This window comes from Acomys minous, assembly GCF_964271855.1.
Source record: "Acomys minous genome assembly, chromosome: 11".
Taxonomy (NCBI): domain Eukaryota; kingdom Metazoa; phylum Chordata; class Mammalia; order Rodentia; family Muridae; genus Acomys; species Acomys minous.
This window is the reverse complement of record NC_140492.1, coordinates 102,183,203-102,200,589: the sequence shown is the minus strand read 5'-3', so window position 1 is coordinate 102,200,589 and position 17,387 is coordinate 102,183,203. Positions and strand designations below refer to the sequence as shown.

General features: G+C 45.6%; 1 protein-coding gene across 3 annotated transcripts in view; it reads left to right on the top strand.

Moving 5' to 3' along the window:
- The window catches only part of LHFPL2 (LHFPL tetraspan subfamily member 2), a 143,643-nt gene that overhangs the window by 58,238 nt on the left and 68,018 nt on the right, over positions 1-17,387 (top strand). The window contains exon 2 of one of the 3 annotated variants that reach the window (XM_084800681.1): positions 9,593-9,647. The exons of 1 other annotated variant lie outside the window; for it this stretch is intronic. The gene's annotated coding sequence lies outside the window, so the exon portion shown is untranslated. Of the gene's footprint in view, positions 1-9,592; positions 9,652-17,387 lie in introns of all 3 variants that reach the window. One more of the 3 variants, XM_084800680.1, reaches the window with a different exon arrangement.

The following is a 17,387-nucleotide window of genomic DNA, read 5'->3' as shown; positions in this document are numbered from 1 at the left end:
CATTCCACCCAGCAGGAAGCTTCTTAAGCAGGAAGGTAAATAACTCAAAATAGCTTCAGGAAGTCCCTGAAACCGACCAGATTCACTAACCCCGTCTCCATCCTGCCAGAGGAAACAGTAAGAGCTGAGAGTCTTTCTCAGACCAAGAACTCTGAGCTTCAAAGAAGACAGAGGGGGAAAAAGCTGCAAAGATGACTCTGAGACCAGAACCACTTCCTGGGAGAAGCAGAAACATCCCTCTCCCCTACCCCCCCCCCAACCCCCCGAACTGCCTGGAAGAGGTTTAGACCAACTGAGGCACCTGGAAAGGGAAAGGACAGTCTCCCACCTGATGAGCTGCCTGCAGGCTGTGCTGTGTGCTCCAAGTTGCGGGCTTTGTGAGCTGTCATCTGTGCTAGGCAGGCTTTGGTGATGCAGTTGTCTTAGAGTCATTTCTGACCCTATAAGTAACTTCTCACCCATATTCCTGTAAATAACCCCCAAAGCATTCATTGGTTCCCCAAGTTGGTGGTATCTGGTATCTGTACTTTGGTCTGTCATGAGCTCCCTGTCTGGGGTGGGTAGACGTCTGCGTTGCATCTCCCTGGGACAAGTTTTGTCACACAACAGTTGGGGATGGAGAAAGTGTGCTAAGGGACGGACTCTCCAGGAAGTTCTGACACCTTCCATGTACCCGTTGGGTACAACTTTGATTTTAGTTTGCTTGCCTACTTTTTAATTTTTCTAATTTAACCCAGCATCATCCTCCCAACTTTTCCGTGGAAGACTGTAAATGCGGTGGTTCACTGGTGACAAATCTGTTATGTGTTATTATTTTGGGTTTTAAATAACAAACCCTTCTTTATGGCATGGTATTCCTGGTTGGGCTGGCAGAGTTGTTCCAGGGGATTTTCCGAGTAAGTCCTCTGTTGCATTGCGTCTTTTTTTTTTTGTTGTTTTGTTTTTTTGTTTTTTTTTTTTGGTTTTTCGAGACAGGGTTTCTCTGTGTAGCCTTGGCTGTCCTGGACTCCCTTTGTAGACCAGGCTGGCCTCGAACTCACAGTGATCCGCCTGCCTCTGCCTCCCGAGTGCTGGGATTAAAGGCGTGCGCCACCACCGCCCGGCCAGCATTGCGTCTTTTTAAAGGGTGACAGATGTGCTTTGTTTTCCGCTGTGGTGCGCCTGTTGCATGAAGTTACCTACTGTAAGAGATACATGGCTGAGATTGGTTTTTAGGATTTACTAATAAAGTATACTGAATGTTATTGATAAAAGCACTGCAATAGGCGTTTATAAACTGTTTAAAGGTTCAGAGGCCTCTCGTTCTGTTATGATGTAGGGTTTTGTACTTTGTTGGGGACAATGGTTTATGTATCACAGGGTGGCCTTTCCTTCACTGTGAGGCAGGGATGACCTTGAACTTCTGATGCTTCGTGCTTAACTCCCAAGGGTGTGATTACAGTTGCGTGTTGCCTTGCCCTGTTTGTGTGGTGCTCTGTGTATGCTAGGCAAGCCCTCTGCCGCTGAGCCATACCCCAAGCCCCCACCTTACGTATTTCCTGAGCCATGCGCTTCCCAAAGTGGCAGAAGCATAGTCAGAATGCTCTAGAACAAGCAATGTGCGAAGGGACTTTTATCCTTCCCGAGTGTCACGAGAGGTTGCTCCCCTCAATGTGTGCAGTCACTCCACTGTGTGATTTCACATCCCACACCTGTTTGTCGATGTCAGCTTTTCAGAAAAGCCTGCACTTGTTGATTGGGTAGGATGCTTATCAGTATAATTACACCCAGAAGAGACAACATGGACCTCTGTGCGTTGTCCTGCAGTAGCGACCCCCACATCTCTGTGCCCACAAGGTCCTCAGAGGGCGCCAGTGCAGAAGGCCCCAGAGTACAGAGGGATGATAGGGCTGAGCATCAAGAAGGAGAAGCCATTTCGTAGGCAGAACAAAATGTCTTGATGTCTTTGTGCCTGGCAGGGAATATGCCCTCTATTGATATTGTTAGGCTGAAAATGAATGAGCATAACGGGCAGATGAATGTGCCTGTGCGTATGGGTGACAGGCAATGCAAAATTAAAGTAGGTAACGGTTAGTGATCCGTGCACATCATCCTTGCCAGACACACCCACCCTCCTCACCATCACAGTCCGTCTTGCACAGATGCAGCGACCCCTTCCCCAGCCACCAGCCTAGGGTTCTTTCCGTTGGTTTCTTTTTTCTTTCTTTCTTTCTTTTTTCTTTTTTTGTTTTGTTTTTGTTTTTTGTTTTTGTATTGGTGGGTGGGTAGATGTCCAGTGTCTTCCTCAATTACCTTCTTTATTTTTGAGACAGGGTCTCTCTCGCTGACCCCTGGAGCTCAGCAGTTGGTTTCAACTGGCCGGCTAGCAAGCCCTAGATAGTTCTGGAATTACAGGCACATGGCACCCACTCCTGGCCTTTCTGTGGGGGTCCTGGGGACCAGACTCAGGTCCCCATGCTTGTATAGCAAGTCCTTACACAAACTGACCCATCTCTCCATCTGTGTTTGCTTTCTTTCCCGTATTTTCAGAAGACAGTCAAAGGATAAGGCATTTCCCAAGTGGAGTCTGGTGCGTCTGTCTCAATGGTGACACCCTTGAGTGAACTTTCCCAGGGGAAGAGCTTAGACATTGGGGGGGGGGAGCCCAAGAGGGGGAGCCCAAGAGGGAGCACACACTATTAGCAGCGTTAGAAACCCTTGGAGATGTACAAGGATCTCTGGACATCAGTTCTTAGATTAAATAGGTTATTTCCTGGACTCCAAGCGATTTAAACATGGTAGCCATCCTGGAAGTACCATCTCTCCTTGGGGAATCTATGCCTTGGCCTATGTGTGTGTCTGTAAGTACCTTGCTTGGAAATCTTTGTAATGAACAAATATTCTTTATTTCACTTTTAATCTCGGCATCTATTTTCGGAAATATTTGGTCGGTTATTGCGTAAGGTTTATGCCTAGGTTTGGAATGCAGTCTGCTGGAGTATAGAGGGCCCGTCATCACTTAGAGTCTGCGTTACTCACCACGGCCATGTCTGCCTTGGTGTGCGGCTGTCACCTGTCTGCCTGTAGCAACTTGTTGAAATCACCCACTTTGAACAAGGAGTTGGGGTGTTGGGTGAGGGGTACATTACTGCTGGTGCTGGACAATACACCAGGCTGCATTGTGAAAGGGTTATAATTTATAGTCGAGGCTACAAAAAAAGGCAGGGCTATCAAGTAAGTCATTGTCTCTGGAGGAATGAGCTCCGAATCGCTATGCAGGCTGGCCTCTGTCACTCTGTCACCGTCCTGACCCAAACTAAAACACTGTTGCAGGAGAGAAGGTGTCTGCGGAGGCTGGTGCAGACGGACACTGGCATTGGAGAGGCACACCACGTTAAGTATCTCCTTGTATTACGCAATGTATCCTTACCCCACTCCGACCCATTTGCCGCCTGCTGGCTCATGCCCTCCGGCTGTACTTTCTCTGTTTTACGATTCTTGCGGTCATCTTTGCTTCATTGGGTTTTCCCCACTCAGAGTCCAGTGTTTCTCTCTACCTCATGTCGGCTCTCTCTGCAGAGTCTGTAGGAGTTATCTGTTTTTTTTAAAAATTTCGTGTTTCTCATTCACAAATTTAAATATTTAAGACTTTTCTGCTGTGTCCCACCCGCTGTATCGTATGCAAGAGACAGAGAAAAGTAGATTAGAATTATCATGGTCACGTGTATGAACGTGATGCCACCTATATGCAAATAGCAACTGTAGTGTGACCCCCCCCAAACTTGAAGTGTTAAACCAGAGTGTCACTTGCTGCTGGCACATGGGCAGGCTGCCCTACCTACGGTACCCAGATACTGAGCGGTGGACACAGTCTAGCAGCTCCGTTGCTGACTTTACTGTGTTCGATCCGAGGAGTTTTCCAGTCCTTAAGAATAAAAGGAAGCGTGCACGATTTTCAGTTTCGACCTGGCGTCCACAAGGTCTGGAAATTGAAGTCATACAGCTCTGCGGCTGAGTGGCAGGGCAGCGCTGTGGAGGTTCAACTCCCCAGCATTTCGCAGGTGTGAGCGCAGCCAGCCCTTGGCAGCCTGCCAGCGGCTGTGTTTGGTAGACAGACAGGTTCCTGAAACTTGACACTTTCAGGTCTTTCCTTGAAAAATCCTGCAAGTTTCTTTTCTTTTCTTTTCTTTTTGAGCACCCCTTGTCAAACACAAGTGTGAGGTTGTTGTAGACTAGGCAGAAATCGGACTTCAGGCGACTTCCCCCACCTCCTCTCTTTTCTTTAATAACTACCAGGCTGATCTTTGAGCCACAGTTTATGCTTTGGACACAGAACTGGGGCACTGTTCTCTGTGTTTGTTATGCTGAGCTGCCCTTAAAACGTGGAGAAACTTCTCCAAGCATTTATTTTACCAACAAAGCCCAGTAAAGTAGACTTGGATAATTACCCCTTGAGTTGACTTGTGTAAACAGAATCTTAAAGAGCGGTCCCGCTGGGAATGTCATGGGCCTTTTTTAAGGAAGAACAGATCAGGTTGTCTGTGAGGATGGAGGAGCTGTTAGCCACTCTCCTTTACTGTTCACCTCCATGCTTTTAGCCTTCCAAGTACATTTGAATATGTATGTGGCTCAGAATATCGCATCCTGACTGTTGACAAATACAGCTCACTGAAAATTGACTAGGCTTGGAGTCAGAGAGTTCTGGATTGAGGGCTGGAGACATGGGTCAGTGGGCAAAGCTGATGCCATGCCTGTGAGAGAACCAGACTTCACACCCCTAGAGCCCATGGGAAGCCAGGCATGGCGCTGCACATCTGTATGTTCCTTTAGTGACATGGGAAGTGGAAGTTTGCAGGCTAGCCAATGGACAAGAGAGCCTGTGTCAAGACTTCCACATATGTGTTGTGGCGCACACACACACACACACACACACACACACACCCCGGGGCGGGGGGTGGGGGGAGATTGAGAAAGAGATTTGAGAGATTTTAATGTAAAGAGAATATTTTATTTTGAGGCACAGATAGATTATTGTGTGTGGTAATTTTGTGACTCGGTTTAAACCTCTCAACTTCCAATTCAGAAAAGCGGGAATGGTAAATGCCGTCCAGTCCCCTTTTACACATAGCCTGGCTCAGATGAGAAAGTGCACCGGACAGGGCTCTGAAGATCGGCTGTGGAGCGCCTGCCCTTGCCAGGGGTGGATGGAGGGAACTAGCTCAGGTTTCAGGAAAAGGCTCCCTGCTCAAGGACAGTTACTCAGACTCTCCTTCTCTGTGGCTTCTGTGATCACGAACAGCTGCGTCTTAACCGCCCCTGAGACAAACTGGACCGCTGTGGGCAGCTCTGTTTCTTGCCGAGTTCCTTTTTCATTTGGCTGAAATGTCTCCTTGTAACTTCCCCGGGCGGTTGAAAACCTCTTGTGGTTCTAGTTTTACAGAGTCACATGAAGCCGTTCAGATTTGGGAGCATTTCAAGTCCTAGCAATCTGCAACTGAGGAGAAGGGGGTCTTACAGCTCGGCTTCCTGTTTCTCACAATGGACTAGGGCCAGTGAGTGCCGGTGCCTGTCACGTGACTGCTGTGCAGGGTCACAAAGCACAGCTATTGTCTTCTCCCCCCCCCCCCCATGCCTGGAAGAGAAGCAGGGCACCATGCCACCCAGATGAAGATGAACGGAAGTACCAACTTTTTTTTTTTAACTCTAAACAAATAACCGCAATGGTTTTCATGTTACCTATGATGCATCTGAAATAAACACTGCCTATATCTGTTGGGCTGTAAATAGTTTAAATTGTCAACGAGACCAATCACATGTATACAATATAGGTGAGGCAGTCGTAACTAGTGAAGACAGATTTTTTTTTTTTTTTTGCTTTTTTTAATAGGAGCTTATATGTTTGTGGTTTCGTTGTTGTTGTTTTGATTTGTTTTGTTAGGAGCCTTTGTGTTTTAACATCCATTAAGTTCAAAGACATAGTTGCAAGTGGGATAATGAAAAAAGTGGTGACATGGCCTGGCGTCGATACCTGGGTGTGGCTGTAAGCTATGAGAGGGTTTCAGAGTGCCTTCCCAGGGAGCCAGGTGTCAAGCACTCACCACATGCGGGGGAGGCATTTTGATTCACAGAATCTATACCAAAGGCCAGCTGCTGGAGCGGCAGCACTGGCCACAGAGAGTCCAGTGGCCTGCTGTCTGCCCTTAATCTTGTTGCGGATCAGCACTGTGCCTTGGAGGACCGGACTGCACTACCCAGAACTGCATTTTTCCTCCACTCTAAAGCGAAGCTGAACTTTTCTCCTCTTGCCTGTGAGAGTTTTTAGGATTAAATGAGAAAGTTGGTTTGGACCTGACTCTTAACCCTGCTGCTTTGGAGTCGTGTGTAGCTTTTGGAAGGTTCTGTAAGCATCGCCATTGCGTTCCTCGTCTTGAAGAGGAGGGATGTTGTACCAGTGCCTCTCTCAGGGCTTTTGTGAAGAGTAAATGACTTAATTCCTATGTAGGGCATAGAACAGAGCCTGCCATGTAATGTCTAAGTAATCACTATCTTTTGTGGATTTTTGAAGGCAACACGACACTGTGTTTTTAGTGTCTCGTGTGTGTGTGTGTGTGTGTGTGTGTGTGTGTGTGTGTGTGTGTGTCTGTGTGTATGTTTGGTTTTTCAAGACATGGTTTCTCTGTGTATGGCCCTGGCTGTCCTTGAATTCGCTTTATGGACCAGGCTGGCCTCGAACTCAGAGATCCACCTGCCTCTGCCTCCCAAGTGCCCAGTTAAAAATACCGCCCCCCCCCCAGGCCCATAGGGGCCTACTAGGAATGGCACTACTAGGTGTGGTCTTTTTTGTTTTACATGTCTAAGTGTTGTATCTGCAGGTATGCCTGCAGGCTAGAAGAGGGCATGAGATCCCAGTATAGGTGGTTGTGAGTCACCAGTGTGGTTGCTAAGAATTGAACTCAGGACCTCTGGAAGAGCAGACAGTGCTCTTAACCACTGAGCCATCTCTCCAGCAAAAATTGCACCTTAAAAGGAGATGAAGCAATGGCTTGTCAGGTAAGAGAATGTGCATTCCTGCAGAGGAACTGATTTTAGGTCCCACACCCACAGCAGGCTCATAGCCTCCTTAATTCCAACTCCAGGACATCTGATATTCTCTTCTGGCCTCAAGAGGCACTGCATTCAGCGCACAGAAACTGCACACAGAAGTATACATGAACACACAAAACTTAAAATATGTTTAAAATGAGGGAGATACACTTACAAATGTGGCCATTAAATAGTCACACACGGCATACACTCACACTCTTTCTCTCTCTCTCTCTCACACACACACACACACACTTACACTAACACTTTAAATAATACCAGCATCTTATTTACCAAGTAAACCTAGAGATTTACTTGGCTTGACTGATATTTCTGAGCCTCTTGATTGTTTAAAAAAAAAAATATATATATATATATATATATATATATATATATAAAAGGAAGTTTAGTCATGACACTGAAGACTTGCTCCTAATTGCCAGTTTGCCTTCAAAGCTTTTGGGTTAAATGGACTTCTCTAGGAATGTGTCTTACCAGCCTTGTGGGTTCGGGAAGCTGTGAGTGGGGAGCAGTGTCCCACCTTCTCTAGCACTGTTGTAGTCTGAAAACTGTGTCCAGCGCTTGGCTGGTAGCACGTATAGAAAGAGGAAATTTTAAAAATGTATTTAACTTTCAGTGGCACTAAGATTGTAGTACTTTTGTGCCTCATTTAGATCTTAAGGAGTATAAAATGCTGGTGAAGGCTTCTATTTATCAAAGGCCCATTCATGAGAACCCCAGTGGTTTGTTTCACAGAAAGCCTATCCTGATAAACATGCTGGTGATGACTTACCATGACTTCCCCTAATAAAGTGCCGGGGAATGCTTAGAATGTGGCTTGCAATTAGCTTACAAAGAGCCATTGAGTAAAGAAAAAAAAAGTTAAGCCTATTATAGCTAAGGACTTTATAGATGTAAAATCCTTTTATGTATTTATTGTTTTAGTGTATGAAACCCAGGTTATTGTACAGCATTTTCAAATTCATTTCTTAGCTAAAATTAGTTGTTCCCTTTAAAAAGATTTGTATTTTTATGCACGTGGGTGTTGTGCTTACATGGGTGTATGTGCAGTACGTACCTGTAGATGCCTCTTTGGAGGGCACTGCGCCCACTGGATCTGGAGCTACAGGCATTTGTGAGCTGCCTTATGGGTGCTGGAAATCAATTCCTGATCCTCTAGAAGAGCGGCTTGTGCCCTTAACTATTGAATCATTGTTCTGGCCAACTAAAGTGATTTTTTTTTTCTTTTTAAGAGAAAGATGCCTTTGAGCCATTGCTGGCTCTTCAGTCTCAGGAACAGTTTGGATTACCATGCATCCTGCTGGTATTCATTTATATAAGAATATAAGCGTGGGTGTTTATATCTCACTATTACTGATTTTCATTGTCAATCCCATTTAAAAGTTTAGTTATAGACTATGGACATGTGGACTTACTGTCTCCCTGTTTAGTGGTACAACTGAGACTGTTGAATATTTTGTTTAATCAGTCTTACATGAAAGTTAGTATATTTTCTTCACTAGTGGTTATATATTAAATACTAATTGAACTCTTTGATTTCTAAATATTTACTTTTATACAATATTATAGTCCTTCATAACCTTTTTGTTTTCAGTGAAGAAATAACTTTTAGATATGCAAAGAGAAAAGATTAGTGTTACATTTGCTTTTTCAGAATTTTCCATTAAGGACTGCCACATTTCTATCTAGGAATGAAAATCTGTATTTTCTTTGCAGAGTTAGAAAGGAAACCTTCAAGAATAAAACTGCTATTGCCAGGGCATAATTCTTAACCCTGGGTTTGTGTGATCAGGAAGGTTCTATTCTTTAACAACAGATTCCTCATTTGTTAATGGGCATCATTGCCTGGGAAAGTTGTAATAATATGGTAACAGCATAAGAGGTATAATACATTTTCCAAGTACAGGATGTATGATACTTTTATTTTAAAAATTGTTCCATTTATATTTAATGTTTCAAAGCAGTGCTGAGCAGATATTTGGTGGTCTATGTTTTCTGAATGTATTTCTAGGCATACCGTTCTCTACAGGTTACTTAAAAAAAATACTGCAATGACCAGAAGGAGGAGGCCGTGGTGGCACAAGCCTTTAATCCCTGCACTTAGGTGGTAGAGGCAGGCGAATGTCTGAGTTTGAGGCCAGCCTGGTCTACAAAATGAGTTCCAGGACTGCCTTGTAATCCCATATAAATTGGTTTTATTTGCATATGCATTTTGAGGTTGGCCCCTTTATGAGGAGAAAGGAAGGCATGTGCATCAGTGCACGGTGGACTGCACACTCCTTCTCCACTAGCCCCCTCGCCACATGTCAGTTGGACCTTGGGTTAATGGTTTTTACAGTTTCCAGGATGAAGCAGCTGTGCTATTAATTCAGGTTGCACTGCTGATGTGGAGATCAGTGTTTTAAGAAGCATCACATTGCAATGAGATATAAAATCCCATGGTGGGTTTTCTTGGTACTTTAGACAAGTGTCTAATGTTTTATTCAATTTGTCCTGTTTGTCTCTCTAGGTGGTACTTTTCTGAAGTTGTTCATCCAGACTTCTCAGCAGTGCTGCAGAGATAAGTAGGTAAATCAAAGGTCTTCATCATTTGCTTCCCTTTGTTTCGTTTTGTTTTTCAAGACAGTGGTGGTGCGTGCCTGCCTTATAATCCCAGAACTCTGGGAGGCAGAGGCAGGCAGATCTCTTTGAGTTTGAGACTAGCCTGGTTTACAAAGTGAGTCTAAGACAGCCGAGGCTACACAAAGAAATCCTTTCAAAAAGACAGGGTTTAATTATATAGCCCGTGTAGTCTGGGAACTCGCAGCAATCTGGCTGCTAAGCCCTAGGTGTACTAGGATGACAAGTGGGGGCCATGGTGCCTGGCTTGATGCTGTTGTCAGAGGCCTTTTTGAGAAAGGGCTAGCTTTTTACATTTTCCGACTTTGCCTGGTATCTTAGTTACTTTCCTCTTGCTATGATAAAACACCACCGCCGCCGAGGTGACTTATAAAAGAAAGAATGCAATTAGCTTACTGTTTCAGAGGGTTAGAGTCCATGATGGTGCAGCAGACATGACATTGGCAGCAACTGAGAGCTCACATCCCTTATTTGCAAGTAGGAGGCAGAGAGAGACAACTGGGCCGGGTGTGAGCTTTTGAAACCTCAAAAGCGACCCCCCAGTGACATACTTTCTCCAACAAGATCAAACCCCTAATCCTTCCCAAACAGTTTCATCAACTAGGGACCAAGCTTTCAAAGATACGAGCCTTTGGGGATCAATTCTCATTCAAGCCACCACATTAGTGCTGAGCGCTAGTTTTCTAGGCTGGATGCACCACTTGGGTAGCATCAGTTATTACCATGAAGAACTCATCCTGACATTGAATAAATGCATTTAATACTCAGATTTCTTTTTATTCAGTTCTCATCTGCTTTGTTCTGCAGCCGCTCAGGAACAGGTTTCAGAGATCTGCATCGTAGGAATAGTCTTTTTTCCTTTTTAGCCTCTCTGTAGACCATTTCAACTCCTGTGTCATTTCTCTTAGAAAAAGGGAAGTAGACATGGCCAATTTAAATAACTGAGATTCATTGCTTGATGATCACTTCATATAGAGGGATTGCCAGAAAGAAAGCTGGAAATGATTCAGTCACAGGTGATTAATGGTTGAGTAGGTTTTAATTTACCGAGGTTACCTTTGGAAAGTGTTAGCAGTAGAGGTGTTGCATAGCCCTCTGCAGCATGCGTTCAGAAAAGTCAAGGCAGCGGGCAGTTGACCAATTGTCTCTAAAAACTGATTCAGTTGTGTTTCTCAGAAGAGAGAGGCCTGTTTACCTATGTTCTCTTTGGGTCCTATTAGTGCTATAACCTTGGCAGTGAGCTTCGATCAAAGGAGCCAGGGCCCGGTGTAGATGCCAGTCCGACTGATGACTGTGGAGTAGGGCCTGCCTCATGCAGAGGGTTAATACAGGGCATTGCTACAAGTCTCATCCCCTGTGTAGAAAAGCCATTACTTTGGTCTACAGGTTTTGAGAAAGGAAGTATTTCCCAGGTTCCATCTTGTACTACTGACTTTCTCAGGTGTTACTAGGTTCTAGTAACAGTGCCACTGGGAGACCCGGACTCCTTTTAATGAGAATGGCAAACACTTAGGAGTAATGAAGTGATTTGAGCACCAGACTTCTCATGGGAAAGCAAGGACGGCCTCGAGATAGGTGGTGTGTCCAGGTAGGGTAAATGTTTGCACCTTATCACACTGCTAGTCTTTACACATCTGTTTCATTTTTATTTAGTGGAGAGGGGATAAACTGATTTTTCCATTAGTGAAAAATTATTAAACCAGATGTGGTAGTATATATACTTGTAATCCTAAGAGGTGGAAGCAGGGAAGATGAGAAGTTCAAGGTCATCCTTGGCTACAATGAGAGGCTAGCCTAGGCTACTTGAGATTCTGTCTCAAAAATATGTATGTATGTATGTGTGTGTATATGTGCTTAAGTGGGTGTATATACATATATATATATGACACACACACACATATATATAACACCCATGCACACAATTTTTTGAACCAGATGTTCATAGCCCTTTCTTAGGATTTGACTAGTGACATCAGTCGGCCATGCCTCTTAGATCCAGAATGTCAGGTGCCTGTCAGCCAGTGATGGGGCGGGGCAGGGCGGGGCTGGGGTTGGCAGTGAAGTCTATGTTTGCTCATATCATCATTCTAGGGGGGTGGAGGGCTGGGGTAGGGGAATATGCTCAACAGGAGGGGGCCTTCTGCTGTGAGGAACCAGCGTATTTTCACCCTCTTCAGAGGGGCCGTCTGCTTGAGTTCCCAGGAATGAAAGCCAGACCCGTGCTGCCCACTACGCAAGGAGTCCTGTGACAACCCTGGCTAAGTGCCCCACATTTTCCATGTGTTCTGCTGGTGGCTTACTTACCCCCATTGTGGGATGTCACCCTGGATCGCTGCCGGCCTGTTTATTCCTGTTCTGGGGAAAAGCCAGTTCCATTTTGAAGTGCCTTGAGGAGCCAAGTCATGTTTGTCCTTGAGTTCCCCCCATAAAACCAGCCCCCCTCTGTGTCCATCATGGTAGTTTTAGTTGTGAATTCATCTGAGACCGATGGCGCAAACTGAATCAGGTCAGACGAGAAGAGCCATTCGGAACTTAGGACGTCTGAGTTGAAGTGTGGCCCTGTGTCCTATTACAGTCTGTACATGGTAGCAGGCTTCTCTTGAGCAGAAAGAAACAATTGCAGTTTGGGGAGACGCTGCGCTTCAGCTGTGCTCAGCATACATCCCCCGAACTGGACACATGTGGGCTGGGGTCCCAGTAGAGGGGCCATGTGGCTCTGTGCCAAAGGCAGGTTTCAGAACCCCCTGTATTCCACCTCTGACCTTGAGAAGGACTTCTCTCTTCTCACTGCTTTGGGAGGTTGATGGGCGGAGAGGGAGGCCTGTTTCTCAGTGTCCAGGCGTCCCTACCTGGCTGCTCCCTGACGCCAGGTACTGTGGACGTGGAGGCTGAGAAGCCATTCTCTCCGGCCCCTCACTGAGACTCTTTGGGCAAACATCTCACCTTCCACACCTCCTTGGTAGAGAGGCCAGGTGCCCCAGCTCTGCTCTGCTCTCTTATCCTATGGGAATTGTGGGGAAGTCTTTAAAGAGGGCAAGTTCAAGTATGTGGTTAACATCAGAGGACTTACATTGGCAGCCCTTTAAAAAAAAATTTCTGGGCTTGGCTCCCTGATTATAATTAGGTGTGTAACCTTGGCTGAGCTCTTGACATCTTGTCTGGCTCTCCCTGTGTCTCCAGCTGCTAGGAAGGCAGTTAGGAGGTATATGCGTGCCTAGCGGGGTATAGGGAACTAACACCTAGTCGGTCTTTAGAGCTGTGCTCTTAACTATGTCACAGGAAGAAGGAGTCAGCATTACTGAGACGTGCCCATGGCTTCAAGTCCCTTGAGTTTGAATCTGGCTTCCTGGGCTGCCTGTGGTACCAGGTTAGGCTTGTTTGATCCAAGGAAGATTATCTGAATAGGCAGAGGGGAAATCACACAGGGGCCACTATCTCTGGAGACGGCACAGTGAGAGGTGGTCTTTCTGGGTTTTCTTCCAGCTGGGTAAAAGTGCTCAGCCTGGTGCTGGTCCAAGTAAGTGGGGGTGAGTGGTAGCCACACCTTTTTCATAGACAGAAGGTGGCTGAGCCCTTGAAAATGGGCCTGTGCCACAGAGACACTGCATTTTTTTTTCAAGACAGGGTTTCTCTGTGTAGCCATGGCTGTCCTGCAACTTATTCTGTAGACCAGGCTGGCCTGGAACTCACCGAGATCCGCCTGCCTCTGCCTCCCGAGTGCTGGGATTAAAGCCACACCTGGCCTAGCATTGCATTTCTAACTAATCATTTCCCGTCATTTGAAAAGTTAGCACAGAGAATTCACTTACTGAGAAACCTTTCTTCGCCTTTAGCAGCTTGGGTAAGGGGACCTGGCTTCTCAGCTGTAAGTTGCATGACAAATATTTCCTTAGCTGGAAAGGTGCTTTTTCCTCGTGTACTTTAGCAGTTACACTACTGATGTTCTAAACTTGCAGTTGCACAGTGTAGAGGTCATTTGCATAATTGATCTGGAAATAGTTAAAGAGGGTAGAGGAGTGTTTCTTCGGTAAGTGAGACTGTGACAGACAGCTTCCTTCCTTTACCAAGTGTGAGCTGACCCAAACACATCCTTCCCACGATAATAATAACCATATTCACGGTATGAAGAAGAATATCAAAATCATGAAGCACAGAGACGTTTTAGAGTTCTCATTTCTCTTTTATTTCTTTTAATTATTTCATATGTTTGGGTGTTTGTTTTGTTTTTGACTGCATGTAGGTCTGTGAACCATGTGTGTGCTTGGTACCCAAGGAGGCTAGAAGTGGGCCCCAGAACTGGAATTACGACATTTTGAGCTACTGTGTGGGTGCTGAGAAGCAGACCTGTGTGCTCTGGAAGAGCAGCAGCCAGTGCTTTCAACTGCAAAGCCCTCTCCCCACTCCCCACCCCCCACCACTTTTTAAACTTTGAGGTAACAACTTGGTTTTTCTTTGATAAGGACCTCTGGCTACAAAAGCCTCCTGGGGACTCTCCCCTTAGGTCTATGAAAAGTAGCTTTTCTCAAGAAACTCTAACTTTTTCTTTTCTTTTTTTTGGTTTTTCAAGACAGGGTTTTTCTCTGTGTAGCTTTAGATGTCCTGGACTCACTTTGTAGACCAGGCTGGCCTCAAACTCAGAGATCCGCCTGCCTCTGCCTCCCGAGTGTTGGGATTAAAGGCCTGGCACCACCACGCCCAGCCTAATAAACTGTAACTTTTAAAAGAGGAAGGTTTAAACCTTTTAGGATGTGCTCAGTGTCAAGGTGCTTGGTGACTGGGGACTATCAACTGGATGGAGAGGTAGTGATTCTTATTCTTATTTTTGTGGCCTTGCACTGTAAAGATACAGTGTAGGGTGGTGTATCTATATACACTTAATTCCTTTTTCTTTAAAGAGATCCCTGCTCACCACTACAGAGGGCAAGCGCAAGCCTCTGAAGTTCCTAGACCCCTCCCAGCCCCCCACCCCCCCACCTCCCCCACCACCCCCCCACCTCCCCCACCCCCCCCACCCCCCCACCTCCCCCACCACCCCCCCACCTCCCCCACCCCCCCACCCCCCCCACCTCCCCCACCCCCCCCCACCCCCACCCCACAGATCTCCTCTCTGCTCTGAGAACTTGTCATGATTTCCTAAGTGAAACTGACTTCATCTGAATTAAGTATTGATCTCACCCACATCTCCATTTGAGCCAGTTCCATCACCTCGGAAATATTTTTATACTCTTTCCCTCTCTAGGGCTCCCTGCCGGGTTAACCACTCAGGTCGTTCAGTGGTACTGTCTGTCCAGATTTGCCCAACAAGCCACAGGCCAGCCACTCACCATATGCCACAAGCAAAGATGTCAGACCCTCTAGGAAAAGCTCCTCAGGTCGAGTGGCAATCTTGGTGCAATCATGGATGCGCTGTTAGCTTTACCTGATTTTGGTGCAGGTTGTTCTGGACGTAGCCATGTCGGGTCAGGTATCCGACACTTGTAGTTTTAACATGAACCCCAGCTCAGGTTGTCTCAGCTCCCCATGTTAGGAACCCAGTGTGATTCCTCTTGAGCGAGATGGTCCTCTTGTTGCTTGTGGAACACAGAGATAGTGTCTGTGCCCAGACTGTGTCAGTGACTCTAGAGAGTGAAGTCCAGTCCATTTTTCCCTTACTAGTAATGGAGCGCCTGTAGATTAGGAAGATTGTAGTGTAGCCGTTACATGGTTCCATAGGCTCCTCATTATTCAGTCACAGTCACCAGTTTGGGGGCATTCACAACCAGCATCAGGTATTTTGAAGGCTCTGGCTGGACGTTAGTAAGCATTGGGGTGAGGGGGCTTTGCCGAGAAAACTCTCACTGTGAACCCCCGCACAGATCCACTGTTCTCTAGCTCCTGTGATTTTCAGTGTCGTGTGTTTGTGTATTTATACAATTTCTACATCTCAAGGTAAAAGACAGATTTAGCCTGCCCAAGGGTCACACTTCAGCCTCCTTTGGAGCCACAGAACACTGAGGTACCTCCTAAAGGCAAGCAGCAACCTTGATGGTATTTCCTTTGTGGTTGGACTACAACTGGCAGGAAGTGTCTGTGTGTGTGTGTGTGTGTGTGTGTGTGTGTGTGTGTGTGTGTGTGTGTCCATCCCCAATTCTCCAGATAAGCCATGTTCATGCAGTAAAGCAGAAATAGGCCTCCTGAGGGCTGGTATTAAAGTTGTGTGCCACCACGCCCAGCTTGAATATCCTTTTTAAAACAGCATTGTTCAGTTATAAAAATGTTTCCAGGAAATGTAGGCCTTAGTTGGTAGTATGAAGGAAGATTTGTTGCCAGGTGGTGGTGGCACACGCCTATAATCCCCACGCTCGGGAGGCAGAGGCAGGCGGATCTCTGATTTCTGAGTTTGAGGCCAGCCTGGTCCACAGAGTGAGTTTCAGGACAGCTAAGGTTACCCAGAGAACCCCTGTCTTGAAAAACCAAAAAAAAAAAAAAGGGGGGGTGGTCTGTTTTATAAAGAAGACGTTGGATATAAGGGGAGTGTGCTATCTTATCTTAATTTTGGCATGTATGCGTTTTCAGTAAAATTATGTTCAAAATAGGCAGCAGCTCAGTCTGTCCCGTAAACTGTAATTGGCAAACTCCCATTGGGTGACAGGCGGAAGGGTGGGGAAGAATAGAGATGGTGGCCGTGGCCGCCATTAATAAGTCTTTTGTTTCTTCTCCTGGCTTAGTGGATTCTGACCTCCACCTTGTTTTCTTAATGAAGTTGAATGCGTTGTTTGTTTTTCATCGACTGAATAGCAACTTGTAACTTCTCTTTTGGAAGTGGCTCGTGTCCTTTCAACCACACGCAGTTGTCATTTGTGACAGTGGTAACTGTGACACTCATAACCTCATCACGTTTTCCTAGAATGTACAGCTTCATTTGTATCGTCTGCTCGGTAATTGCTAATTTCACACAAAACTGCCCTGTACTGGGGAGAACGCCAGTGTGGACAGGATAAAGAGACCAGAGAAGAACTTGTTGTTCTGTGAGCACCGGAAACCAGATTGGACTCAGGTCTTCACGCTAAGGGGAAAGTACTTCATAGACTGAGTCACCCTGCCCTGGGCCCTATTTGCAAAATCTTTATATGAAGTAAAAATTTTAACTACTAATTTACCATTTATAGAAACATTTTAAAAAGCAACTTGCTTAGTTTGAAACAGAAAACACTCTTGAGTTATATCTGGTGCACATTAGTGAGGTAAGAGCCCCTCACAGCACTCTCTGCTTAGGAGGCTTTTGCCTTGAGGCCTTAACATTTTTTTCTTTGAGTCTTAATTATTTCCATATTCCAGTATGTATTGTTTTGGTCATATTGGAATTATCCATTATTAGCTAGAGGTTTTTTTTTTTTTTTTTCAGTTTACCTCCCAGGGATCTCAAGCAAGAAATACAAATATTTTCCTAAGATTCTTTGAGGGAATAAAATTAATAGTTTTGAGAATGAAAATACGGCGACTTGTCTCCTAAGAATTGGAAGACTTTATTAAGATAGCAAAATATCCTTCCCCCAGGGTTTTTGTATTTTCTTTAAAGGGCTTATTGGAAATGTGGTGCTGGAAAGAATAAGGGGAAATTGAATACCATGAAGTTGGAAACAGCCCCTGAAATCCAATCTGCTTTAGAACACACATAACAAGTTAATTCGTAGAGATTCAAGACA